This window comes from Anomalospiza imberbis, chromosome 17 (genome assembly GCF_031753505.1).
Source record: "Anomalospiza imberbis isolate Cuckoo-Finch-1a 21T00152 chromosome 17, ASM3175350v1, whole genome shotgun sequence".
NCBI classification, from domain to species: domain Eukaryota; kingdom Metazoa; phylum Chordata; class Aves; order Passeriformes; family Viduidae; genus Anomalospiza; species Anomalospiza imberbis.
Genome location: NC_089697.1, coordinates 4,992,290 through 5,019,739, shown reverse-complemented (window position 1 = coordinate 5,019,739; position 27,450 = coordinate 4,992,290). Strand labels below are relative to the sequence as shown.

General features: G+C 44.3%; 1 long non-coding RNA gene across 9 annotated transcripts; it reads left to right on the top strand.

The window, feature by feature from the left end:
• Nucleotides 1–26,581, top strand: LOC137484011 (uncharacterized). Of its 9 annotated transcripts, none has more exons than XR_011004719.1 (5): nucleotides 56–214; nucleotides 854–1,040; nucleotides 2,019–2,647; nucleotides 20,161–20,243; nucleotides 26,401–26,581. It is a non-coding gene; the product is annotated as an uncharacterized lncRNA (long non-coding RNA). The 9 variants fall into 9 exon arrangements; XR_011004721.1 differs by lacking the exons at nucleotides 20,161–20,243; nucleotides 26,401–26,581 and adding exons at nucleotides 6,954–7,054; nucleotides 10,912–12,899; XR_011004720.1 differs by lacking the exons at nucleotides 20,161–20,243; nucleotides 26,401–26,581 and adding exons at nucleotides 6,943–7,054; nucleotides 10,912–12,899.
• The last annotated feature ends 869 nt before the right edge of the window (nucleotides 26,582–27,450 follow it).

Sequence of the window (27,450 nt, the reverse complement as noted above, 5' to 3'; positions counted from 1 at the left end):
GTGCTGTTCCACCTGGCATCTCTGCTTTTGTTTGTTAATTAGGTATTAATTGCAGAGGCTGTTGGAGATTTGTAGGTGAAAAGAGCATGTGTTTATTGGTCCTGCATGGAAGGGGCTGAAATGAATCGAGTTTGGTAACAACAGACCTTGTAACATCCCTAATATGTATTTTCCAGGGGGTGTTATGGTCTGATGTTCAGTGAGGCACGGAGAGGTGAGGGAAAGTTTTTGGTTATTGATTCTCGAATGTTGCAGCTCAGATCGTGCCTTGCTGGTTAATGAAATACAGTGGTAAGGAAAGGGGATAGGCAGAGGGCTGGTTTTTAGAATATCAAATTTGCTATAAAATATAAAGTGAAATTGTGGAAAGTGGGTTAACAATGAGCCAGCTCCTCATTTTACAAGTTTCATGATGAAGCTATGAAAAACCATGTAAAACTGATCTTTGGAGAAACTGGCATTGTTACAGGCTGCTGAGAACTACTGGAGATGGATAGCCAGACATTTGATACCTTTTGAAATAAAAATTACAGAACAAAATTTTCTATATGGAAAAGAGAACAAGAAAACTGAAACTGAGGAAACAGTACTGAGGAGGGCAAGACACTTCAGGTATATAAAGGATTATTTTAATGTTTTTTCCCAAAATCTTTCAGCAAATCAAAATATTGAAGTACAATTATTTCAATCCCTTCTGATTGAAGAATATATTACAAACATAAAAAGAGAAAGCTGCAGTTTGGTAAATGGATATACCTGAGGTAATTGCTTGACCTACAGGTTACAAGGCAAAGGTTGTTACTGAGAAACTCCTTAGGGGAACTAGAAAATAAAAATATTCACTTTTCCACAGCAGACTCATCACAATCTACAAGGTGTCAGATATGGCAGGAAGGAATAGTATGGGGCTGCAGACCCCTTCATCTGCCTTTCTCCTTGAGAGCTGGATTTGCCAAGACTATCTGCTGTGGCCATCTTGAGAGCGCCTAAAAATTCAATTTCCAGAATGATGAAGAGTGCAAAAGAATGCGGAAAATGAGGTGGGAAGAGATTTTCGGTGGAGAGCTGCACAATTTCCTGTTTAATACAGTATTTTAAAGCCTCTGTTCTTTTGTTGTGCTGCCAAAGATGTCTCAGAATCCAAAAACCTTGCATGGATTTTTAAAATGATTTTAAGTCAGTTAAATAAATGCGTAACTCCTGATAAGGCAGCTCGTGCAGAATCATGCGGTATTTCTCCAGCAGTCTTGTTGAACCAATGTTTTTCTCTACAAAACTCAGGCTCTAACCTCCCTTGCTGACCCTTGTGCTTACCTGTGCTCTCCTATCAACCTCCTGGATCAGGACAATGTGCTTTTCCTACCCTCAGCACCTCTATTTACCCTGTTCTTTCCCAGGTTGTCAGGGGGATACTCAGTATCTATCATCTATAAAAACGTCACAAAGTCATCAGGACAAACTAAAACCATGGATTTTTAATTTTTGGATTTAGTAAAAGGAGAAGTATTTTGGAACTTGTATGGGAATTGTGGGTTTTCCACCCTTTGCCATCTACCCCAATGCATATATCCTGCAGAATAGGCATGTGAGCCTGGGATTTGGAAAACAAAATCAGGGATTACGGGCTGTCATTTGTTCACTATCTTAAATTTATCCTATGTGATAATTTTTGTGGTTCCTCCACTTCACATCACGTGGGCCTGTTCTGCTCATCATCAGCAGCAGCTGGACAAAGCAGTGCATTCCTCTGCTTTGTTTAATGTATTGCCTTCCCGCTCTTCTCTCTGTCTTTCATCTCTGCCTTCAATAGAAGATTTTAATGTCCTTGAGGGTTTGCTTGTCCTGCCCCCTCCTTCCACACACCCCACAGATTTCTCTGATTGCCTGCATGAAGAGGGAATGTTCCCATGTTAGTGTGAGCAATGGCATATTCTCCGGACACACCAGTGGATCAGAGACAGTGACAGTTTTAGAAATGTAGTTTTGTTTTAATAATGAAAACAAGTGTTTTCTTCTAGAGCAGTGTATTCAAATTGATGGTGTTGCAATGGCAATGTGACTCCAGAAGACTCTGCTCCCTTACCTCATGTCAGCCCATGTGAGACAGCACCAAGGAGTGGTTTGGCCATCTGAGGATGTGCAGAGGGCCCAGAGAGGTGTGTTTGACAAGATGATGATGGTGAGGCTGGATCCCAGCAGATAAGTGTTCACAGGGCTATTTTCAAAGTCCTTCACCCTGCCTTGTTGCTTGCTTTAACCCCTGAGAAAGGGTCATGGCAGTGCCCAATGGGTTCTCATTTGTGCACTGGCTTTCAGAGTTTAATGATCAGCAGATGATGGCTGTATCTGGGCTGGGAAGGTGCTGCCTTGGACTGTGACGTTCCTGCTGGGCATCCTCTGATTATGATGATTATTTTCAGCAGCTTTATTGCATTGATGATAAACTCAGACACTCTTCTTATAAACAACAAGGAACTTTGAACCTTTTAAACACTCCCTGAACCGTGGAGAACTTGTTAAGCTGGATAACCCTCAGTGAGGAAGCAAAGTGCAAAGTGCTGCCAGCCTTGTGTTACTCACAGGTCCTTGCAGGTGGCCTCAGAGAATTTTCCTGGTTCACCAATGACCAGTGAGGGGTGCTCTGAAGGTAGGGGCACCTTCTTCTTTGGCCACAGTGGGAATTTGGTCCTGTTAACCACAGGAAAAGAGGACCTTTGGGTCTTTGATAAATATTGCTTGCTGATTGTGTGTGATACTTGCTTTGCTTCCTGACTCACTTCTCCTTCCCTCTTCTTTACTCCAAGGCTGCAAGTTGATTTCATTCAGCCGTTTCTCTTCTGATGAGAAGTTTTGAGGTCTGTAAGAGTTTTGAGAATATTTCCTCCCCTGCCTGTTCTTTCTTCTTCTTACCCAGTCTTTCGGTGGGGATGGGAAGACAGGGAAACTCTTAAGAAGAAGGTGAAAAAGAAAGCTGTGATTGGATTTTTAGTGATAGCTGGAAGGAAACTCTTGCTCACTTCTCTCCCTTACTGTTCCTCCTCCCAAGATGCTTTTAAAAATAGGAAGGATCGTAAATTGATGTCAAAACAGTTCATTCTTGAACTACTCTGCAGATCACAGCAGCTGAGCATCACCTTCAACACCCAAAAAGGGACAAGAAGCCCATGAACACTTTTTGGGCTTGCAATTTGCCTCATCACTCTTGGGGCATTGTTGAAAGATTGTGGCTATGAGCTGAGTACTGAGTGTGCAAGACTGTGGCTACAGGAGTGGGGCAGGAAGTTGTGCTAAAATTATCAGACACAGCAGAGCCCGTGGTAGCTGTGTAGCATCTGCTTCCTACAAACAGCCCAGAGTTAATTCAGACTGTCTTGGTATCACAACAGGCTCTAAACTCTAATGACCGTGACCAAAGGAACTTCCTGCAGAAATATGAGATGGTTTCAAATCTCCATAAGCGTAAGCAAGGCTATATTTCCTAGGGAAATAAGTATTAAATAAATAATTAAGGTATGTTTAACAGAAAATATAAATTATATATTTATTCCAGAATATGTTTTGCTCTGGAAAACAGAAGGAACACTTGTTACAAGAATATCCTCGAGAGAAGGAAGTGTTTCACCAGCCAAGGAAAGAAAGACCTCCCTGAAACAACACTTCTTTCCTTTCTCTTCCTTCCAGCACTATCCAAATACTGCGTGAAAGTAATTTGTCTTGGACTTGGGAGGTTTGCTTGCAAACAACTACACTTCTTTTTCTGCAGAGCTTAACTGCAAGTTTGCTCCTTGTAACCAGACAAAGTCACTGGCTAGTCAATGCCTAGCTTGAACAGATTTGTTTGAATTCCTGTGTACGTAGTAGTTTAAGCTCAGGTATTGGTTTCACTATACTTCTGTTTGTGTTAGCAATGAATTGACTTTTTTACTTTGCTAGCATTTTAAAAGACCCAAAACTCTTCCTTGCTGCCAAACCAGGATGGTTATTAAAGGATTCTAATATTCTTTTATTGCCAGAACTGCTTTTAGAGTAAACTGACTATGTGAAAACTAATTCCTTTATGCCCTTCACTCTACACTTCAAGAAATGGAAGGAAGAGGAGATAATAAAGTCTTGGACACACAAAAGAAAGAATTTTTTTTCTTTAGCACAATCTTATTCTGAAGGAAAACTCTCTTGTGTTATCCAGGTGTAGTCTCATGCTTTTGGGATGTCAGAGTGCACCTGGTTCCTTGCAGGCTCTCTGTCCATTCATGGTGCATTCACTGGGTATAAATAGGGTTTGTTTTTCTGATTATTAACAGGTATTTTGTGCTGCCATCAAGTTGGTGGAGAAGTCCAACCTGCCAAAAGCAGCAAGGAGCTTCTTGTCAGAGGCAAGTCTGACCTTTGGGAGTTGCAAAGGAAGAGAGGACACACTCCTTGGGCTTGTCCTCAGATCTCAGGGGTGGGGCTCTTCTGCCAGGATTGGTGGCCAGCCTTTGACAGTCAGTGAAGCTCTTGGCAGGACAAGCAGGGAAACCTTGAGTCAAAGGAATATTGTCCTAAAATAAGTGTCAAAACTACCATGGGCAGATGCTTTCAGGGCACAGTTTATTTCCCTGCACTGGGGGAGCAAGGAGTGGGTCAGGTAAGGGTCTGCAAGCTGGGCAGGAACAGTGTCAGTCAGAGCTGGATCTTGGGAAAGCCTTGGTGGAATGATGAGCAGAGCTGATCAGTGTGAGCATGAGCAGGTTGGTTGCTGCTTCTCTTTTCCTTATGTGCAAGTTTTTAATTATAAACTGGACTTTTCTTTCACCAATCTAAGTGAAGCCACCATGCTCAGGAAGACATAGCAAGTCAATATCTTCACAAATAGTGATTTTTACGCCTAAAAGTAAGCTCATAAAATTGTATATTTGAGATGGAATAAAGCAGTGCCACTCTTGGGTTCTGGAGCTAGGTTTTTGAGAAGACAGCAGGCCAGTATTTTGTCATCTCTAAATTCTTCCCATCCAGATAACAGGAACAAAAAAGGCAAGAGCAAAGATAGAGTGTGCACAGCTCGCAGGCTGCTCCCACTGTACATTTTTCTCCTGTCTTTCCCAGAGGGCTTGAATTTTCTCAGTGACAGCCAGAGCAAGAAGTGCCAAGGAGAGTGAGCAGGACTGGGAGTGCAGCAAGGTCTACTTGTCATTCCTGGGATAGACTCATTTCAGGGAGCAGGCTGAGAAAGTTTAGCCTGATTTAGGTGGTCAAGAGGGGTGGTCAAGAGGCTTAGCTTTGCAAGGCAGAAAAAGGGGATGCATTTCCCAGCATCGGGTTATGTAAACCACTGAGGTGGAGGTGGGAGGGGCAGGCTGGCTTCGAGTCATTTTGTATCTGCATGAAAATGGAATTCAAAACATTCCCTCTAGAGTGGTATCCAATACCAAAATTGGATTTGGGAACTCAGAGTACATGAATATTTGTGCTGTCAATAAGAGTTATCTGTATACAGAACCCTTTCCTTGTCTGCTTTCTCTACCATGCTTCCTTCTTAATTCATTTTCAGTCTTTAATGTACTGTTGTGTAGCATCCTCTCCCATTAGGCCCTGTAATGTGCTCCGATTGCCTTCAGCTTGACTGCACTTAATAGCCAGCGTAAATAGAACTTAGTGTAGCATGCACTAACATCTCTATCCATTGTCCAGAGATTAAATACATGCCACAAATGGTTTACGCATCATCAGCCTCGAGCCCTCGTTTCATAGCTCCCAACCAAAAGAGGATATTAAATTAATTTGCAGGTTGCTTTAGCAAGGCCTAACAAAAAGAGGGGGGGAAAAATCCTGAGGGTCACTCTGCATATAATATCCATCAATCAAAAAAGAGGGGTGGAAAATGATAATAGCAGGTCATTATAAGGGGACAGGTGCACACACATTTAGCTCTATGTCTAGTTCAGGTCAAAGCTTAATGGTGTTAACGGGGAGGAATGCAGGCTATGTGAGCAGTGTGGATGTGTGAGGAAGAGGCAAGAGAGCAGCTCTGTGACAGGACAGCACTGCCTCTTCCAGATCTTCATCATTAACCCTTTACTCTGCCTGGGAAAGAGCTGTTCAGTAACACTGAGCTTATGAGAGGAAGGAAAGGAGCAAAGCAGAGATCTCCAACTCTTGTCCTGCGGCAGCTTGTAGCATTAAAAGTCAGCAAGGAGGCAGGATTGAGGTAGGGCAATGAAAAGAAATTGCACAGTGCCAGGGTACAGACTGCCAGGACCTGGATGTACTGTTTTCATGGGTAGGGGTTTTGTCAAGCAGCAGGAAATGCAACTGCTCCTCATGGAAGGGCAGGAAGGAGAGCTGTGTTCAGCAGGAAACATGGGCTAACAGGGATGAACAATCATCTCCACAAGGGCCAGGACTGAGAGAACTGGAAAAACAATGGCAAGGCCACATCTCATCTACTTAAACAAGAACTGTGACTAAAGTAGTGAGATGTATTTAAAGTGAAGGGAGACTGACAAGGCTGAGAGGATAGGACAGAGCCCTTGAGTTATTATTATGAAGGAAGGCACTACATGGGTGTGGGCTGCACACAGACACTGTGTGCCAGCCCTACCTGTCAGTCTATGCTTTTAGCTCAGTGGCTGGAACAGACATGGAAAATGAGAAAGCTTCAGTCACACTTGTGGGTTCCAATAAACAGCTGGGAAGACACATTTAGTTTTAAAGGACCAACATGAAAATTAGGCTACTTGTTTTGTGGCTGTGGCAAGTAATGTCACCCAGGTATGCAAATATTTTCTCTTTGTTTTAAGTTTGATAGCAATCGATGGAGATGAAGGAAAATATCAGTGATTATCACCATGTTTTAGATTCCAGCATCAGGGTTTTTCAAGGTCTTGTTGATGAACAATAAATCACTGCATCACTTCTGGAATGCTGTGACTCAGTGGTACGTTCCTTTGCTTTCTGGGCAAGTGTGTTTTCAGGTGCTGTATTCTGTAGTTTTCATGAGGAAACGATCCAAATCCTCCCTCAAGCCCACAATAACACACTTTGACTGACATGGATCGTTTTTCTGAGGCTCACAGTAAGTACCATCCATACCCTGAGAAGTGATATACTGGGAACTAGAGTAATTAAGTAAGGAAATACCCTTTACCACAAGAGTTTAAATGCCCAAGGACTGCTGTCATAGAAATCATGAACTTACAGTCTGTCAGCTGATATATTAAATGCTGTTATTCCATGCCAGTTTTCCCAGGCTGGAGCCATGAAACTGAAGAAAGGCAAAGCAACACTAACACATGTTAGCAAGGGTTCAGCAGAAGTTGTTAGAAATAATTTTGCTAGTTAAGATATAAATAAGAAGCTAATTTCAAGCTGTTTTTAAGGGTAGAAGATTGGTTTGAGTACATTTGGGAAGGGAAAAAATACATTAAAAATGACTTTTTTAAAAAAAGATTAATTTTGGGAGCAGGAGGATCTGTTCTGGGAAGCATTTGTTCTTGGAGGAGTGGCCCACACAAAAGCAGAGGTACAATTTCCCCAAAGCCTTGGTGAGCTTTGTTGCCCCATGGTCAGCCCAAGAACTGCTTTCAGATGTGGTGGTCTGTATTCTCTCATGCTCCATTTCCCCCCCCATTTTTCCCTATCTTGCTAGTAAACAGCAGAAGCTACTTCTCTTGGGGCTGAATGGGTGGTGGAAAATACAGATTTAATCCTGACCTGTTACAGAGCAACTTCAGCCAGCTCCTGCTCCAATTCTCACTCCAAGCAGATGCTCAGTCCACGTGTTCATGGGAGTGAGGGCCAGGGAAGGGAGAGGGAAGAGCCTGATGGGGCTGGGCTGTGCCGTGTGCTCCAGAACAATAGATGATCACTCTTAATTATGGCAGTCTGAATGAGCATCGCTCTGCCGGCCCCTTTCCTCCTGCTAGCTGATCAATACAGTCTTAATTGCCGAAGAAAGGCAGTATCCTACACAATCACAGCACAATGGTTTAATCACTTGGACGCTTAAAGTTAATTTCAGGCAGTTCATTTCTCATTGCCTCTCCCTCTGTCAGGCGTGGCTTGTCTCCTTGCACACACAGGTGCACGTGTGCTCAGCAGCTAAAGGTGGGGTATCAATAGCTTTTAGCAAGATTATTTCAGCTAATTGAAAATGTGGGAAATGTTATTATCATGCATAAGCTTAGAAGAGATTTTCTTTTTGAAGGGGAGTATGCTGAAAGCGTTTATTGCACCCTTCTTGAGGGAAGAAATAAAATGCTCTTCTTTTCTGGGCCATCTCCTTTACTGCTTTCATGCTGACCTGTCCAGGCACTCTGGGGATCCTTAGGTTGGTGGTCAGGTGATGCAGCAGGATTGGGATCTTATGAATAGCTGGAGTGGAAATTCACCTTTCCATTGCACCCAATCCTCTCCAGCTTTTGGGGATCTTTAGGCTCGTGGGCTGTGTCTCTGCAGGATTGTTTTTGTGGCTGGCAGAGTGTGGCCACTTGAGAAGGTGTTGTTGAGATCCATTGTGATCCTTGGCTTAAAATAAGGGCATATCTGGCCCACCATCTGCAGAATTTCTGCTGTTTCAGATGTGCAGGTTCTGCTTGGATCACATTTTATAGATGAGAGTCTGCTGCAGCACCTTAATCCAGTTTTGAATATTGTCCAATAGATCCAGCTGGAAGCCTCAGTTTTGGGAAGCTGTGAGGTGCTGGCCACAAGAGGGAAATTTGGGTATTCCTTCCTCCTCAACAGAGCTGAGCATTACCACAGCAAAAGTACAGGCTTTTCAAAAGCCTCTTGTGATGCTGAGTGCAGTTTCTGACCTTCACTTTGAGACTCCTGCATCAAATCCTCTCCTTTTCTTCTTTCCCCACCCCAGCCAGAAATGAAGCCACCAAAGCTGACTGCTGGTTTTGTAAATTCTTTGAATGCTGCTGACTTGTGGCTGCCTTAGAAAACCTGGATCAAGAAAACATGGGTAGAAGTGAGTTCTGACACCGAGGAACCTGGAGCAGTGGAGCTCTCAGGCATCACTTTGGCTTGTGAGTGACCCCAGGCATCTTTTATCTTGGGAGACACAGAGAGGGGCTGCCTCTTGCTGCATTCAGGAGAGTTCTCACCCTTACCTGGGCACTGAGAGCTGGGAAATCTGATCTCACAGGATCCAGGACACCAAGGAATATCTGAGAGAACACTTGTTCTGCTTGTAGGATAAGGCAGCATGGGAGCCAGTGCCATACATGTAAAAGGCCTGATGAAAGGTGAACAGAGCATTTCAGAGCTATAAGAAAGTCATCCTGGAGCAACAAAAATGTTCTGTGAAGCATATTGCTGATGATGGGAGATGGGATGGAAAGAAAAGTTGCTTGAGAATTTGTCTCACAGCCATTTTAGTCACCTCCAACTCTGTTCTATATTGGACTATTTCCTACTGGGACAAAGCAGCCAGAAGTTTCTTCTGAATCTTGGTCAGATAAGGATGAAGTTCACAGGCTACACTGACTTTTTTTTTTTCCCCCCCAGAAAATAATTTCCAGGATAAAAATGGTATCCTGTGTTTTTGTTATTATTTTCTGGCTACTGCATATCTGAAATGCCAGACTCAGTTGCAGCTCTCTCTACATCCTGCAGATCATTTTTCCATGAAGAATAGCAGGCAATGTTAGAAATTTGATAAGAGTGGCTTTCTCCTTTGATGAGTTCCTGCCCAAAATCTTAGGCAGAAGATGAGGAATTCAGCATGAAGGATACAGACCAAGAGAAAGGACCTGACAGAAGCACAGTCACTCCCTTTGTTGCAATGCTTTAGGCTAACCATTATTCACAGCCCTTTCCTCATATTGCATCTTTCATGATTTGCTTAAGCGATTTTAAATTGCTTTTGTGATTTCATTTAGCAGAGACCACAATAAAAGTGACCCTTGAGTTTATGAAATGAAACAGCCTGCACAAAGGGACTGAGGGCCTCAGCAGCGTGTGGGGTGACGGGTTTCTGTGCTGCACGGGCTGTGATTGCCTGGGACAAAGGGATGATAAAGGGCTTGCAATGAAATGGTGCAAGTGAGGAACATTTCTACCAGAGCAGCTGGTGTGAAACCAGTGCTGACCAGCCCTTTGCCTGTGCAAATGAAGGGAAGAACTTTGCCAGACAGTCCAGAGCATGCCCACCACCCAGATTTTTTTTGTTAAAAATAAGGTTTTGGGGTTTTTTGTTGCCCTTTCAATGTTTTCCTTGATGAGGGAGGCAGCAGGCAAATCACTGAAGGTTTTTTTTCAGCAGACCTCTTCAACAGAGGAGTTCATTTAGCAAAATGTCCAGGGATCTGAGCTTATGGCCAGGAGGAAAGCTGATCTCACTTTCCAGATGCTGTCCAAGGTGTACCTCTTGTACCTTACTCTGCCCCTGAGGTGGTTTGGAAAGAGTTGGCATTGCTGAAAAAAAAATTCCTTTGTCCCTGCAAAATCTTTTCAGAGAAAGGCAAAAAACTGTCTTTGGAACTAATTTTCAAGTCTCTATTTTTTTTTAAATCCAATGCCCAGCTATTTGGGAAGTGATTTCCAGCCCCCATACCCCAAGAGCCTGCCTGTGCATCCCCAAACCTGTTAGCCTGCTAGAGTGATGCCTCTTGATAACACCATGATGTTTTTGACTGCCCAGAAATACAGCTGAGCCTCTCCAGAGCTGAATGAGGCACAAATGAAACAAGCATCAGCAAAGTTGGTGCATTTTTACACAGCTGCTTTGCTGGGCTGCTCTCTGCTGTGCCAGGGAGCAAATCAGCTCCTGGGAGGACTGCAAGGGAAAAATCCCAAATCTGACCTCTGATTTTTCTCTGGGATTGGCTTCTGCTATCTGAGACAAAAAGTTAAGCAGAACATACAGAGGAAATTATAAAAAAGTGACCTATTTTCATGCTGTTTGGCTGCTCTTTACTGTAGATGACAAGTGGTCTGGTGATCTTAGATGACTCCCAGGGGATTGAAAGGCAGGATTTGAAGCACGTTATATGTGACACCTCATTTAAGGTATTACTCCCACTTCCCTCCACCTTGCAGGGAAGTCATGTCTGGAAAGCCCCCGGGAAAAGGCTGCCTGCAACTTCCCTGCTTGGTTCCCTGTGGTTCCTCTAGCCAGGGAAAGGCAGGATAGATTTTACTCCAGCTGCAGAGCACCTTGTGTTTCAGCAGGAGCCAGAGGCTGTGCTGTCGTGCTGCAGCCTGGCTTGTTTCTGCTCCGAGCTTCTCTGGGGGCTTCAGTGTATATTTGCAAAAAGAAAAGCCTCCCTTCCTCTCTGCTCCCCAAGAAAAACAATAAAAAAACCCCAATAACCTCAGAGCAAACTTTTGTTAGAGGAAGGAAGAAGAAGTCAATGGGAAGCTGAGGCACTGGGGGAAATCTGATTTTGAGATTTTTGTCGCTGTGGTGGCACAATTTCCTCTGATGCAGCTGTGTAATGAGTTCACATCTGTTAATGCCACATGTTGCTCTGCCTTGCACAGATGCAAAGTCTCAATTTTTCTAATTAGCAACAACATGAAGTATATCTTAATTTTCTGTCCCCCTTCCCTCTAATAAATGTGATATTAACAAGGTTACATGCCTGCTTTCACGGGGTTTAATCGAATGAGGAGCGAGATTGGGTTAGATCACACTGTTCTTTTTAGGTGGGGTCTGCCCAGCCACAGAGACATCGATTCATTACAATAAGCAAAAGCACAGGACAGGGGATGGGGGCAGCAGCTGTATCAGTCACAGCCACTGTTACCTGTGTCTGTGATCCTTCAGCCCTCTCTGGACCACAGAGGGTTTGTGCTGTACATATATCCTTGTTTTACTGTGTGAGTGCCCAGGAAGGCCTGTAACACCAGATTCATCTGTGTTTCTGGTCTGAGGGGATGGGGAACACAGCCCAGGTCCAGGCAGGACAGGAGCAGGAGATGCTGGAGGCTCCCAAAGCCATGAGAAGCTGCAAGGCAGCTGAATCTGCAGAGAACAAAAAGGGGCAGCCCTGTGCCTCTTCATGCCCTGAAGTGCTCAGTGGCATCTCTGTGTGAGGCTGAGTGACTTTCCCCACTCCTGGCTGCAGAAATGCTCAGCTGGGAATGTTGGGGACCCTGAGAACACAAGCTGGGGAGCTTTTCCTGTGGTCCCCACGACAGTGATCAGAGCAGGACAGGGACTAGTGTGGATGGAGCTCTCGCTGAGCAGAATCCAGCCCTCCCTGGACAGCCTGCATTCATATTCCACCTGACTCTGCTGGGAGAAATCCATGGGGACCCCAACAGCAATTACTTGTGTGATTTAATTGGCATTATCATTTTAGTGGCTTGACAGAGATAAATCACCCTATTGGGTAGGACTGCTACTCTGACAGCAAAAGCAGAAGGAAAGACTTTCTTCTTCTCTCTGGAATAGGAGATGACTACCAGTGTATCTTAATAATTAGTGCTGTTATAATTAATCGGGCTATTTGAGAGTCAATCTAACAAACAAATGGAGGGCTTGATTGTTCAGTAATTGACAATTTATTTCCAATATGGTATCACTTGCTTCTGCTTGTGAAAAGAAGGAAAAAGACACAAAACTGAGATTACTGGAGGGCTGGGGCTTGGCTGCAGTGAGGACAAGTGACTGTGTAAGAGAGCATGGAGGAAAGGAGTGTTCCCAGACACGGAATGTCCCAGGGACCCATTTGTCTTGGAAATACACACACACACACACACACACACACACAGAGTTATGATTGCTTCTGGTTCCCTGCTTTTCAAACATTTGCAGCCAGCTGTCACTGCCTGTGTGGGTAGTTTTACAGAAAAGCAGAGTTTTCAGGCCTTGGCCTTTCCATACAATTTTCACCCTGGTTATATTCCTGGATCTGCTCTGTCCAGGCTGTGTTTCTCTCCTTGCCTTGTCTCAGTCTTCCCTTTCTCTCTGTCACAGTGCCATGGGTGCTCTGGAACTGCAGTAAGTTGTTTGTTGATGCTTTGGATGGAAGAACAATGTGTGGCCGTGGCAAAGAGTGAGTGGATGTACTGGGCACTGCAGCACTGGGGTGTTGCTCTCTGGATTCAGACCATACTGCATGTGGTGCTCCCATTCCTGCCTCCAAAGAAAGCAAATACAACAAGAGAGTGGGCAAACAATTTTTTTTTTATTATTATTTCCATTATTTAAGTGAGGGAAGCAAGACACAGATATTTTGCTAAAACTATCTCTTTTACTATAGAGATAGTAAAATATCTCTATGATGATATCAGGTTTTGAAAAATGGTTGAGGCTGCTGTTCTCCAGGAGATTCCCTCCTGCTATCTGCATGAGAGCTTTTTTCTTTCTTTCACATAAGACCAAATACATCTGAGTCCTCTACGTCTCAGTGCTCCTGCAGCACATGCTCAACTCCCATGGGCTTCTGAACTCCTGTTGGTTCTGGCCTGGAGGATGCTCTGTAGCACATTAGAAAGGTAGCAATAATCATGGCTGAGGAGGCCCTGCAGGGAGTTCCAAAGTCTCACAGTTCTCTGGAATTGGCCTTGGCCACCAAATGTGTATGGATGGATATCCATATGGTCTGGGGAATATAATTTTGGGCATGGCTTTTGCTCCCCATACAATTCCTCCCTGTTGCAGCAGAATTGTTGCTGCACCCAGAAAAGCTGTGAACAGCTCTGTCAAGTGGCAACGCTTCTCCCCCGACCCAGTTTAAATGAGATATGAATAATTGATTTGCCTCCTGAATAATTAATTGGATATTCAATAATGAAAGTAATTGTTTGGCTCATTCCCCCATTGATAATCAAGCTAATCTTCCCCTTCAATATGTGGGCCATACAGATATGTAAAGCAGGCAGACAGTTTATAGGCTGATAATGCAGCTAATGTGCTCGGTGCAGGGTCACCTTGTCCAAATATTCCAGCAGCTCCCAGGGCTGCTCTCCGCTGGGTTATCCACAGCACAGCCAAGCTGTGTGCAGCAAGGGTTTGTTTTGTTCCTCCTCATTCTGATTGCTGAACATCTCCCACCAGGGAGGAGTCTTCTTTTACAGTTTAAACAAAAATCGTCAGACGCCACTTGCTCCAATTAAGGCTTCCAAGGAGGTTTGTTCTTTCTCCAGTCAATAGTGCAGGGATTAAAGGGAGCAAGCAGAGCTCTGAACTCATGGGGCTGCTCTCTTCTGCAGGAATTAGAGCTCAACTCCACAGAGAGCCTCCAGAGCTTTTCTTTGCCATCAGCCCTTCAGAAATCAAAATCAAACCGAAATGTGTTAATGCTGATTTTGCAGCTGCTGCATTTGGGTTTGAGTTTCTAATGTTGCAAGTCCCAGGAAGCCTGGAAGTCTGAGCTGACACTGCTGTGGCACAAAGTAGATGTGCTCTCTGGAGAGGAGTTCAGCACTGACAGTGGAGTGTGAGTGGATGACAGTCTCAGGTTATCCCAGAAGCACTTTGGGGATCTGAGGTGCCCCTGTGCACTGGGCAGAGTTACCAGATCTGCTCTGGGGATCTGGGGCTGAACCACAACATAGCATCACAAAATCAAGTGATGTGAGGAGATCCGCATTGCTGGGCCTGGGTCAGATACTGAAGGGTTTCAGTACTGGCACTTACAAACTGTAACCTCAGAAAGTCTTGCCTGCATCCCCTCATGTTCCACCAGACCTCTGATTCCTGCACGTTCCTATTGGGTCTCAAGAGAGCTCGAGGTCCTGGCAAGTAATGCAAGTCAAGAGTGTGGAAGACATTCCCAGGAGGTGCTGTCCCAGAGGTGCCAGTACTAACAGGTAAGTAAATCCTCTGCCACTGTTGTAGGCTTGTCCTGGCAGAAAAGGGCATTCAGGAATCTGTGAGCTCCATGGGTTTCATCTAGGGTTTGTTTCTAATGAAATTGAGGGCTGAGAGAAGACTGTTCTCACCACATTGTGTGTTCAAAGTTCTGCACTAATGACAGAGCTTATCAACATCACTGGGGCAGAAAAGCATAAAAAGCACCTTGAGACCATGCACGAGGAAGGTGAGGGCTGGGACCGTCTGGAGCAAGGGGGAGAGGGAGTTGTGCTGCTCTTGCTCCTGAGATACCTCCTGGGTGCCCAGTCTCCCCCTCCCTGGGCTCTGTGACTGATCCGTGCCCTGCAGAGATGTGACTCTCAAATGGTCTCAGACTCTGCCCCGGGTCTCTGCTGGGTCTCTAGGTGTTCTGAGTGGAAGTTTCCTGTGAGAGGCTTTTGCACTAGCTGAGACATGGCTAGGACCTTTCAAACATCTTTCACTGTGTCCTGAGCCCATGCTCTGAGGGCAGAGTTCCACAGGGGTGGGCATTCTCAGGAAGAATTCCTTAAGCCTGGAACGCAGGGGATTTATCTCATAGTACAAACCCACACTTCCTGAGGTTGCACTGAGTAGGCACTTCCTGAGATGTCTGTTTGGAGGGCAGGAGATGAAGAATTTGGGAATATCAAAGCAGTGCAGCTCCAGAATATTTTATTTTGCCATTAGGCCCAAACCTCCAGGACAGTGAGCAGCCCTGGAGGCAGGGAGAGCTATGTGTGACTGGTACATCTGACACTCAGAAGTTTCAGCCTCTGGGTCCCTCCTTCTCCTGGCAGCAGCACTGAGCAGAAGCAGTTACCTGGAGATTGATGGACTATTATGAATGTGTATAGCAGCAGAGTGTTCTTGGAGAAGGATCTACGTGACATGACAGTGCAATCTGGGAAGCCCTCTCCTGCAAAAGCTACTTGAATTTAGATACTTTTTCATTTTAACCAGTTTAATTTCTTTATGAGTGCTTTCATTTGAAAAAGTGGCAGCACCGACAGGGCTTGGAAAGATTCGTCTTCAGCCAATTTACTCTGCAGCAGATTTATAATTTCATCAGTAATTTAAGCAGAGACATTTGATTGTGCATTCGTTTATACAGCTCAGAGCTGCTTGGTCGTGTGTTACTCGTGGAAAGTGTGAGGACAGATCAGCAGGGAAGGGGCAATGCCAGGAGTGTTCCTAAGAAACCTCTGCAAACGTGACTATCTGTGGAGAGGGGAAAATGGCAGGACCCTATCAGCTGAGTAAAACCAATAAAACCCAACTTCATGTGAAGCTTTTTCTTATCACAGGCTAATTTAGTGTGAAGATGGCAGCACCACCCTTCCCTTCCCCTCCCTTCTCCAGGCTATTAAGGGGTTTGTGAGGGGCTCCCAAGATCAAAGCTCCCTTGGTGATTTAATTGATGCGCAGCTGCTGCCTGTGAGTGGAGGGAGGCAGGGGCTCTGGGGAGGGAAGGGGAGCACAGGGACACACCACAGCCCTGCCAGAAGAAGTACTGCAGAAAGCCCTCTGCCTCTGCCTGGCAATCCTGGTGTTATTTATGCACACACATAAAGGGTTCCATGCATCCCGCTGAAATCTCCGTTATTTGTCAGTGAGATCCCCCCTCCCTCCTGCCTTAGCTAACATTTACAGTAAATCTGTTACACTGACCATTAAATCTGGAGCTGCCCTGAGCGATAGTTTCAATGGGTGTGTTGACAGCCCGAGTGTTAATAATGATGCAAACACTAACCTGTTTATTGATTTGCTTTTTGTACCCTTCATTCTAGCTCACTCCTTCTCACTCTCGGAGGAGAAATCCTAGAATTAGTAATCAGGTGACAGCTCAGAGCCCCCGTCTGTTCCCAGCAGTGTCATCCAACCCAAACTCCCGGAGATAAATCACAGGTGCCGTGTTCTGCCTCTGCCAGCCATTCAATATACTGTTACTCAATGCAAGATGTAGTATTTGTCATTGGTGCCAGCAGACAGGAGGGAAAAAAAAAAAAAAAAAAGAAAGAAACATTAACGCAGACGTGAAAAGCTTTTAACTTTGACAAGAGAAGCATAGGGAAGTTTTACATTTAGCCCCTCCACGGAAGGCCAGTGCCCATCCATTAAGGCAGCTTGTCAGACAGTGGGTGGGGTAGAATGGAGCTGGGATCAGGATGCTGAGAGGAAACCTGATGTGCTCATGGTGCTTTCTCCTCCTGCTGCTAGGTGGATGACTGCCTACAGCACTCAGGAGCACGGAACTGATGAAAGGCTTTTTGGGTTCCTACAAAAAAATTGTCTATTCATGAGCCTCCTTGAAGCTGAGACGTAGGTGGGCTTGTAGAGGGGGTGCAAACAGCAGTTTTGATTTATGTCCTGGGGGCCTGGGAGGCTGTTCAGACCCTGGGGGACACAAGGTGAGCAGTGACACAGCCCCGAGGCCCTGCTTGTCCTCTGCTGAGAAGCAGCTCAGCCATCTTAGTGTTTCTAAACCATTGGCCCCAAAACACTCCCATCTGAGCTACCTAGCAAGGTCGGTCCTCCAGGCTGTGAAGAGCTTTGCAAGCAGAGCCTGAGCAGGTGCCAGGAGCTCACATCTGCAGGGGATCAGTCCTACATCAAGCCAGGAGCTGCAGATGCTTTCCCCGTGATGGGCTCGGTGTGACACCCAGCACAGGCACCACAGCTTTGCTGATGAGCTGCACGGGCTTGTGAAAGAAGAAGCTGGAGTTGACTGAAGTCTAGGCTTTGTGTTCCCCCTCTAGCAGTGCTTTTTGACCTGTGTTTTTTATGGTCAGGAGAGAAACCTGCCCATAAATAGGCAGAATTTATAGACCCTGCAGGGGCTCTGATATATTCCCCAGGAGCTGGGGCCCCAAAGGCTTTCAGTGACATTTATAAGCTTCACTCAGTTGTCAGACCCCTCAGTTCCTTTTATTTCTGCTAAGTTTATAAGCTCTGAAAGAGCAGTCTGCAGTGTTTATTAACTGCACTGCAGAGCTGAAGAAAAGCAGCTGATCCAAAAGAAACACCATTCTACCTGTACCACTTAAACATGGTTCAAACCAAAGCTCCACACTCTGTTTTATCCTGTCTTCTAATATGCACCCATCACCAAACAGATGGATGTGTGTTATTATAGAAAATAAAATTACACCAGTGGTAAAAATCCTCATCGATGCCTTAATTCATTAGGAGAAACCAGAATGGAACATAACAACCAGCCACTAAAAGTGGTAGTTTGTCAAATCTTAAATATTAGTATCTATGTGAATATATAACTGTGTCCATAAGGACAAGCTAAAATCCAATGAAAATAAAATATGTTTCAAAAATTGTATCATGCATGTTTCAATAGGACTAGTTTTTTTATAATTAGTGTCCTTCAGCTCTGTGAAACATTGAGTTTCCCAGGGACAAGGGAACTGTGGTGGCAGCCAGCAGTTTGGAAAAAAAGTGTTTAGTGCTGTAGTACATGGAAGTAGCCTCAGGACAGCAGGATCAGCCACTGGTTTTGACATATATAAAATAACTGTGCTCAAATTATAAATCCCAGGGTATTTTAGACTACATGGTATGTCTGCAATGATTCTGAGGAAAACAGAGCTCTTTCCACAGTGGAATGGACATGCAGGTTTACTCCAGCTATTGGTGCAGAACGAAGCAGTGACAGATACCTTGCCTTGATTTCAGGAAATCTAAAGGGTAAAATGCTGCCTACAAGATTAAGCAGAGTTTAATTATTTATTATTATTATTCTTTATTGTTATTATTTAATCAAATATTAATTTAATTAAGGATCCCCATGTAAGGTTTTAGGACTCCTTTTTTAAACTTTTCAATATTTTGTTTTCAGTTTCTTTTAACTTTTCTTCCTAATAGGACAATATGCTAAATTTTGTTCATCATGTTTCCAAAACTGTAGAGTTGATCATATTTGTGCTGGGCAGCTGTGAAGGAAGATTTAACATTTCTGATTTAATTAAACATTTAGATGTGCTTGGATGTCACCTTTTGAATGTGGGTAAGAGTTGAAGTTGTTGACTTGGCTGACCAGTGTTTTCCCTGTAGGAGCTCAGGTTTGGAGTTCTCAGGTTGGTAACAAAAATCATGTGATTTCAACAGAACAGAGGTAAAGGAAGAAGAAACAGTCCAGAAGCTGGGGACTGGGAGGGATGGTGAAATAACAGGGGTATTTGTAGACAGAACTACTAGAAGTGGGAAAAGCACAGAAATAAAAGCAAAGCCCAAGAGGAACAGAAAGAACATGAAATTAGTGGAAAGGAGGACAAAGCCTCATCCTGTGAGACACAGGAGAATCTTAAATAATTATAGCAACAGTTTGACTTTAAAATCAGGATGCATATTTGTCGTGGTTCCTCCAACAGTGCAAGTCTCTCCTCCTCCCTTTCTTTGCACAGATTTCCCCAGACAATTCACAGTCCTTTCCTTCCTTTATTTATGTGGTTTCATATTTCATGGCTTTTGGTTACTGTATTCCCATCATGATTTATGACCAAAGGGAAGAATTGCATCCAGGTGATGATCCAGTCCATTATCTCTAGGGAGATGCTGACCACTGTAGTGGAGCACAGAGACCTGTTGTACCATGTGATGGAGAACAAGCAGAAAAAGAAGGCTTCCAGCTTATGAGGGAAAAGCGCAATTTTTGTAATTTGGACAGTTGGATACAAAGAAGAAAAGAATCCTTTTTTTCCTGTTTTTCATCTTCCTGAATGGGATGTATTATTTAAAAAAAATAGAGGAGACCAAATATATTCAATGTGCTAACACACAGCTGCCTTAGCTGAAATGACCCATTTTAAATGCATGATACAACAGGGTAAATCTGTCTCGATACCACCCTTGGCTGGGCTGGAATTTTTTCTTCCACTTTTTCCTTCCAGTTTTCTCCTTTACCATTAATAAATCAAGATTTCTTGGCCCTGCTCTGCACCTTCACAGCTTTTGCAGGTCATTAATACCAAGACAGGGCTGTTAATCTCTTAGTCCCAAGGTGCATCGACCCACTGGCAGAGAGAGAGGCTGGGACACTGGTGGGACCATGCCCTTGGTCACGGAGCAGGGGGATGCACCCCAGGGCCACATTAATTCCAGCAATGTCACCCTGAGGGCTGGCCTGCCCATCCTGCTCTGACAGCAGCTGTTGTTTTTGAGTGTGGACCTCGGGATAAATCTCAGTGAGGTGTCTCTCTGCTCTGAGCCCCAGCACTTTCACTGCCTCTGCCCTACTTTAGCAGTGGCTTTGCCAAGGAATGTCTCCTTCTCTGCTATTATTGAGGTCTTATTTCCACTTGGGTTTCTTATCCAATTGAGCCCTTCTATCCCTAGTGGCATGTAGGAGAGGCTAGCACCCTTGCTTTATTTTTCAGGTCTCTTCCCATCAGTGAAGGGCAGGAACAAAGCTTGGCAATGAAAGGCAATTTCTCCTAACCCAGTGGGCGAGCGCAGTGTGGTAAGAGTGCTTTTAAACAACAACAAAAAAATCCAATAACTTCCATATAAATTGTCCAGGAGAGAAAACTTTGTGTTTTTGACATTTGTAGCTGTTTCAGCAGTTTTCTGTGCAAGATGAAAAACTTTTGCATTGAGCAAAACACAGATTTATGATCAATAAAGTGAAGTTTAACAGTTTATAGGGGCCATACATTCTTTTTTTAAAAATCTGATATTAAAAACTATTTTTCCCTCCCAACCATGTAAGAAAGGCTCTCTGGTGTCAGAGTTTCAGCATAGTAAAGCAGCTGGCAGAGCACTGAGGATAATCACTGGATGGGTTTTCCTGCAGGACGAGTTGCCACCCAAGCCATCCCCCTCTTGCCTACATGGAGTCATGTACAATAGGACCCCATGAACACCTGGGTGTGGACCTTGAGCTCTGGGGCTGGGCTAGCCCTGTGCTTCAGAGAGTTTAGAAACACAAGGCTTTTGCAGGTCCCTTTCTGAACCATAAAATAAACCCATTCGTAATAACTCTCCCACAAGGCTCTGCAAGCCCTCCCACAGCACAAGATGCAGGCAGAGAACAGGCAGCTGCTGCCAGACACAGTGCCACAGGTGGTCTGGGAACTGCTTGGGAGGACTGGCTGTGTGTGAGATTTCATTGGCACTGCCTCGTGTCAGGCTGAAATTGCTCAGGGAGTGCTGGGCTGGCTTGTTCTCATCTCTGCTCTGGTCCCCAGGAGCATGGAGCAGGCAAATCTTCTGCTGTTGCCCTCTTACCTTTACCTCTCACCAACAATGCTCACCTCCAAAAACATTCTCCTAATAGAAGCACAGAATGGTTTGGTTGGAAGGGACCTTAAAGCTCATCCAGTTCCACCCCCTGCCGTGGGCAGGGACACCTTCCACCAGACTAAGTTGCTCCAAGCCCTGTCCAACCTGGCCTTGAACATTCCTAGGGTTAGGGCAGTCACATCTTCCCTGGGAAGCATGAACCACCCTCAAGGGGAAGAATTTATACCTTATATCTAATCTAAATCTGCTCTCTTTGTCCCTTGTGCTTTCCATGATTACAAATGTGCCAGGTTCTGTTGCAGGGATGCTGAACATACTAGAAAACAGGAAAGACTCTTATTCTCCAACAAAAAGACCGCTGCAATTGATTGTTTTATATATTCTACCAAAAAAAATCACATCCACAGGCTGCCTGATAAAAGCTATTTGAACTTGGTTTTTACATAAAAGTTAAGGTGTAATTTTGAGTATAAAATTATGGAGTATAGGGCCAATTTTGTTGCTATTAAAACCAACAAGGATGATTAGATTTATTGTAGAGCTAGTAAGATGAGGTAGTTCTTGTTTTATGCTCCTGATTCCCTGATTATGCAGTCTCAGGGTTTCCTAAACCTGAAGAAATGTGGAAGTGCTCATGTTGCCTTTATCTCTTCAGCATATTCCTCTCTGTAAAGGAGTGTCTCAACACAAGATCTACAGTGGAAAAATAGGAAAGTGTCCACTACCCGAAGAAGGCGGGAATTTAGCCTTTTTTTTTTTTTTCTACAGAGCATCTGACTAAGCCAATAAATTGGTTGAAGACGTAAATTGGATTAACTAATCCCCGGGTTCTGCATGAAGGATGGTGTTGCAGCACAACCACACTGACCGTGTCCCCTTCTCCCTACAATATGCCTTGAAGTTTATCACCCCGTTGTGAGCTTTTTGTGTAAATCCCCAGTGAATTGATGGGAGGAGGGAATCTGGCTGAGGTTTATATGGTGGGTCTTAAACCCTTAAACACTGGCGGCAGCATGGTCCCCATAAAGCTGGGCCTTGGGGAATTTATTTACACATGGGGAGCTGGGACATGTGGAAAATTGGACTGAAACAAGTGGGAGCTCCGAGCTGAACAGTAGAACTTGACTACCAGCAGCATGCCATGATTTCTGTGGAGTGTACAGCCATTTTCACTTGATTAAATAAACTTGGTTCTTGGAGGATCTGAAAAGCGGCTGTTAGAGGTTTCTGTCTAAGACCTGGCGAGATTTTGCATTTCTTCTGAAGAGAAATTTACACTCAGAAAATTAAAATATCTACAAAGAGATGTTTTCTGAAGCAAATACTGCCATTATGAGTGTCTTAAGCACTTGCACTGAGTATCTGAGCTAAACAGCATCTCCTGACTGACAAAGCCGTCACCCGCTAAAAGCAACTGTTATAGAATTATGGCTAGAGCATATATAATGTTTGTGTTTAACAAGATGACAGAAATGCCACCTTAGTAAAAACTGATTATGGTTACAGCTGAACAATTCACATCATGCAAGATTTATAATATTAAGGTTATGCAATCATCTAATCGGAGAGACAAGCCTTGAGTAATAATATGAAATGCATGTACTTCAATCTGCAGCAGTGGATTCATTGCTGTTTTCTTATTAGCTCATGCCAGCATTAGGGCTGCATTATCCATTTCACCATAGTCTAATTCAGCATTTCCGTCTGAAAACATATGCACAATAAGTGATCTATGCCAAACAGGGAAATGGAGACAAAGCCATTTGAGTGACTTCATGGCTATAAAAACATACATAATCTGTATGTCTTTCAGCAATTCTCAATACTTTTTACTACATTTCTTTGCATGAAAAGTTTTCCCAAAATAGAGGAAAAAATAGAAATTGCTCCTTCTCTTCCCTGGAGAACAATATTTTGGGAGTGGAACCAGAGTGGGAATCCAATCTGTGAATTTCTCATCTTGGAAGTGGGAATATCAGATCATCTTATTAGTGCTGTGCCAGCTTGCTGGGAAGTGGCTCAGGATAGGAGAGAATGACTTGAAATGTGGATCTTCTAGCCCCGATAAAATTGGTAATATTTATACGGAAAAGGAATTTCTGGTTTTTTCTTAGAAGTGAGATATCTCAGATACTTTCTAAACATCAGATATTTTCATCCAACAAATAGCAGCACACACTCACATGCATATATCTATGACAGTATATGTATATATAAACTCTAACTGGTAAATTACTGTACAGGGAAGTCACAGTGTACTTCAGCCTAAAAATATGCTATTTCTGGGCGGACGAGTTCAGGCATCGTATTTCAAAAGCACATATTATAAAAGTTGACAAGTGTTTATAATGCAATAATCAGACTAATTGACTGAGTTCCCTGATTAAAATGAGACTTTTTATGCAAAGCTCAGACTGAGATTCCCTCTGAGCTGAGTTAATTTTCCAGAGCCTGTGCAGACTTTGGTCCTGTAAGGCCCTGGGGTCTTGGGACATCAAGCAGTCCTGGGAGGATGGGAGACTTCACTGAACCAAAAGTTTCTGGTAATTTGTTGTCCAGATCCCTGTACATGTAGGTGGATTCATCAGACTCCTGCAACAATCACAGTTCTCAGGGGAAAAAAAGGAGTATTTCAAAGGTAAACAGAAGGCATTTGTGTGCTGGAGTCTGATTTATTATACACACTATATATAGCTGTCATTAAATGAGCAGGCTAACGTGCAACTATTCATCATGGGGGGAAATGAACAGGCTATTCTCTGCTTGCCTGGAATTGTTCATATTTCTGGAAACTAAAAGCAGTGTCTAGGAAAGGAAAGAATGCTTAAAATGCCGTAAGATATTTGATTTATTCTCTTCAGGCATTGCCTCTCTCTCTTCTCTGTGTCCCAGAGTATTATTCAAGCCAATCGATCTTGGAAACTATTTCTAGCAATCCCAGTTTTCCCCCAAACTCCCTGCTAAAGACCTTAATCTGCCTCCTCTTGTTGTTATCGTCATTAAAATAGGCTCAAATCAGTCCACAGTTTTTGTTTTTACTTTGAAGGTGCATTTTGATCTAAGGAAAACAATTCATCTTCTTACTTGTGTTACCAGCAATTCACTTATGAGTCTGCATACGGTAAACTGCACTATCCTTTCGGGTGCCAGCTAAAGCAATTCTCAGCTTGCTGTTTAGTTACACAAGAAACAGAAAATGAGTGATGCTGCCTGACCAAAACAGCTCTCTGAGTGCTGATTCAGGGGTATGACTAGAAATATTCAGATTCTTGTTAGCAACAAATTATTGCTGAAGAAAAATCCAGGAATAATTTTAATTAATGAATCAATGTGATTTTGAACTATTTGTGGCTACAAAGTGACACATGATTTAATGAACTGGGAGAAATGGCTAGTGCAACCCAAAAATTGCAATCAAAATGGTTGTTTCAACAGAAAATTGGAATTTAGTTAGGTTAGTTAGGTTTTGCCTTTCATGACAAGGCTCCCTTGCCACAGAGGCATGGTTTTCCTCACCAAAATATGCAATGCTTCTGGATGAAATGAAATATTTTGGTTTTCAGGAGAAAAAATGTTCAGTATGTTAGGCTGAAAACTCAACGTTTTCCAGGTCTTTTTGTAAGTCCCACTTCCCAACTCTGGCTGTCAGTTCACTTATCATTCAGTTGTGCAATTTAAATAAAATCCTCTCTGGAATGAGACTGGCATCTGTGCTAGCACTGCAGGGTTTTACATGGAGCGGGATGAGGAGCCCCCACCCCATGGCAGCAGGGCAGGATCATGTAGGGCCTCACCCCATCCCAGCTTCTCCAGCAGCTCCCTTGGAGCAGCCAGCCCAGCTCAGCCTGCAGAGTTGTGCTGATGAGAAGAATTTTTGGTGTTGCCCAGCCAGCGAGAGTTGGGGGACATTGCACTCCAAGCACTGGCAGCCCCATGAACGATCAACTCTGATTTTTCCTGCCAGCCCTGTCCTACACCCACCCTCAGCTTCAAGGCTTTGGGGTTATTTTTGTGTTTTCCTGCTTGGGGACACTAAGGGAGAGGAAGGGGGGACAAGGAAACCCTCTAAAAGACAAAGTGCCCCCCCCACCCCACCAGGGATGTCCATCCCAGGCAGAGGGAAGAAAGGGCACTTTGGATGTTGGCAATGGGGGTGTGTGGGTGTCTCTCATCAAACCCACTGACACCCAGTGCTGAGCAGCACACAGTCCCCGAGGTCGGCAGGGATAAAAGGAGCCATGGCCCTCAGGGCTCTGCTTTCTGCCCTGTGCCCTGTTGGATGAGCTAAAGGCAGGTGAGGCACAGGCAGGAATAGCTTCCCCTGTGGCTTGTCAGAGTTCTGCTCCTATTTTCTCCCTCTGTAGGTGAGGAAGGGTCTCAGGCACCACTTGGCATCACCTCTGGTTCCTCCACCCAAACCTTTCCAGCCTCCCCAGAGTGCCCCTCAAAGAGAAATCTCTGCTGTACCTTTTCTGTAATAGAAATTTTTTATCTGCTTATTCTTGACAGCGCAACTTCTTTGTTTCACTCTGGTTTCACCTGGTGACTTAAAACACACACCTGAACAGCTCAGCCTACACAGGCAAGGATACATGTGGAGGAAGGTGTGTGATTTAGTTGCAGTTAGGGCCTTTCCTGCAGCTTCACAGACCTTTCCTGGCTGTACATGAACATACACACACACAAACATCCCAGAAAGAGCTCCAGAGGTTGAGACCACAGTGGAATTGCTTATCAGCAACAAAAATCCAGACAAAAATTCAAGGTGTTTTGTTCAGGACTTGGGTTGGGAAAAGAAAAGGTCAGGATGCTGACTAACAGACTATTTTAGGACATAACTGATGCCATTAGAAGTGTGTTCCACCCTTCCCTATTCTATTCTCTCACCCACCCCCACCTAAATACAAAATAACCTGCAATCCAATTAGTGCTGAGTGTGTACGAAGCAATCCCATTTAATAAACAGAGCTGGTAGGTTTTAAAAAATAAAACCTTGTCCATGACCTTTTCTTAATTTTGTTGGATGTAATCTGAAATTCTGCTCTATTTATTTACACTTGCAGTTTAATTAGGGCTGGTTGTTCTAACCCAGCTACCTGCTCGCAGGCACGTAGGGGAGCTCACACACTCACGGTGCTCCTGCTCTGCTCCTCTGATATCCCCAGGAGCTGCTGGGCTGAGCTCCTGTCACACACGCCCTCAGCAGATTAATGATGACAGACTCAGTGTGAGTGAGTGTGAATAACATGCCCTGGTAACAACTCAGGAGCATGGAGAGGGATTTGTGTCTTTTAAATGGTTTTGGGACAGCAGCATGTAGTTTTCTCTTTTTTTTTTTTTTCCAGTTTCAGTTCTGATTTGCTCTTCTTCCACAGCCATCACTTAATTCCATGGGGAGGTGCCACGAAATGCTCTCTACTTGCTATATAAAGAGGAGTGATCCCCTCTGAACCCTCTTTTTAATTCTTTGAGAGTAGACAAAGCAGAAAAGAACTGAAGCAGCATGAACAATAAGCTGTGTTTTCCAGAATCGATAGTGAAAACCACAAAATTTTTGGCTGAGGCAAGGGGTAGAAGAAGAAGAAGGTGGCTTTGAAGAGGGGCCAGAGAGAGGATTTTGTCTGGAGTCTTTAGGAGGAAGACAGAATTAAATATCAGCTTGTGACATGCTGGGTCCAGTGGTTAAATCCATCATGTTCTGTCATGGAATCATGGATCATAGAATGGTTTGGTTTGGGCTGGGAGGCACCTTACAGGTCATCTTGTTCCAGTCCTTGCCACATGGCCAGGGACACCTGCCACTATCCCAGGGTGCTCCAAGCCCTGTCCAACCTGGCCTTGGACACTTCCAGAGATGGGGCAGCCACAGCTTCTCTGGGCAACTGTGCCAGGGCCTCAGGACCCTGATGGCAGGAGGCACAAACACACACCAGGTGCTGGAAACGAGGACAGGCAGCTCAGGAAGGGCCCGAGTGAGAGTCCAGCTGCTTTGGCTGCTCCATCCCCTCATCACACCAGTACTGTGTTTTCCACCTTTGGGAAAAGCACCTGATGTTCAGGGAAGCTTCCAGGTGGAAATTTAGGATTATCTCTGAGCAAGTGAATTCTTTGTGGAGCACCAAATAAAACCAATGCCCCAAACTCCTCCTTGATTTCCCATGTTGTAGTTCTAGGTTATGCTACTCTTGGTGGCAAAAGTGATGTAAGAAATCCTGACTATCTGTTTATTCACATGTCTCAGATTGCCTCTCCTTACATCTGTCAGGGGTAAAAAGACTCACTCTCATCCACAAAAAACCACCAGGCACAGGTTGGCAAGGCTTGCTGAAACTGGCTCCTCTACCAGAGGCAGCACAGCACAGACATGCCAGCTCCTCACCTCACACTGCCCAAGTGCCAGACTTCCCATATCACTCAAAAATGCA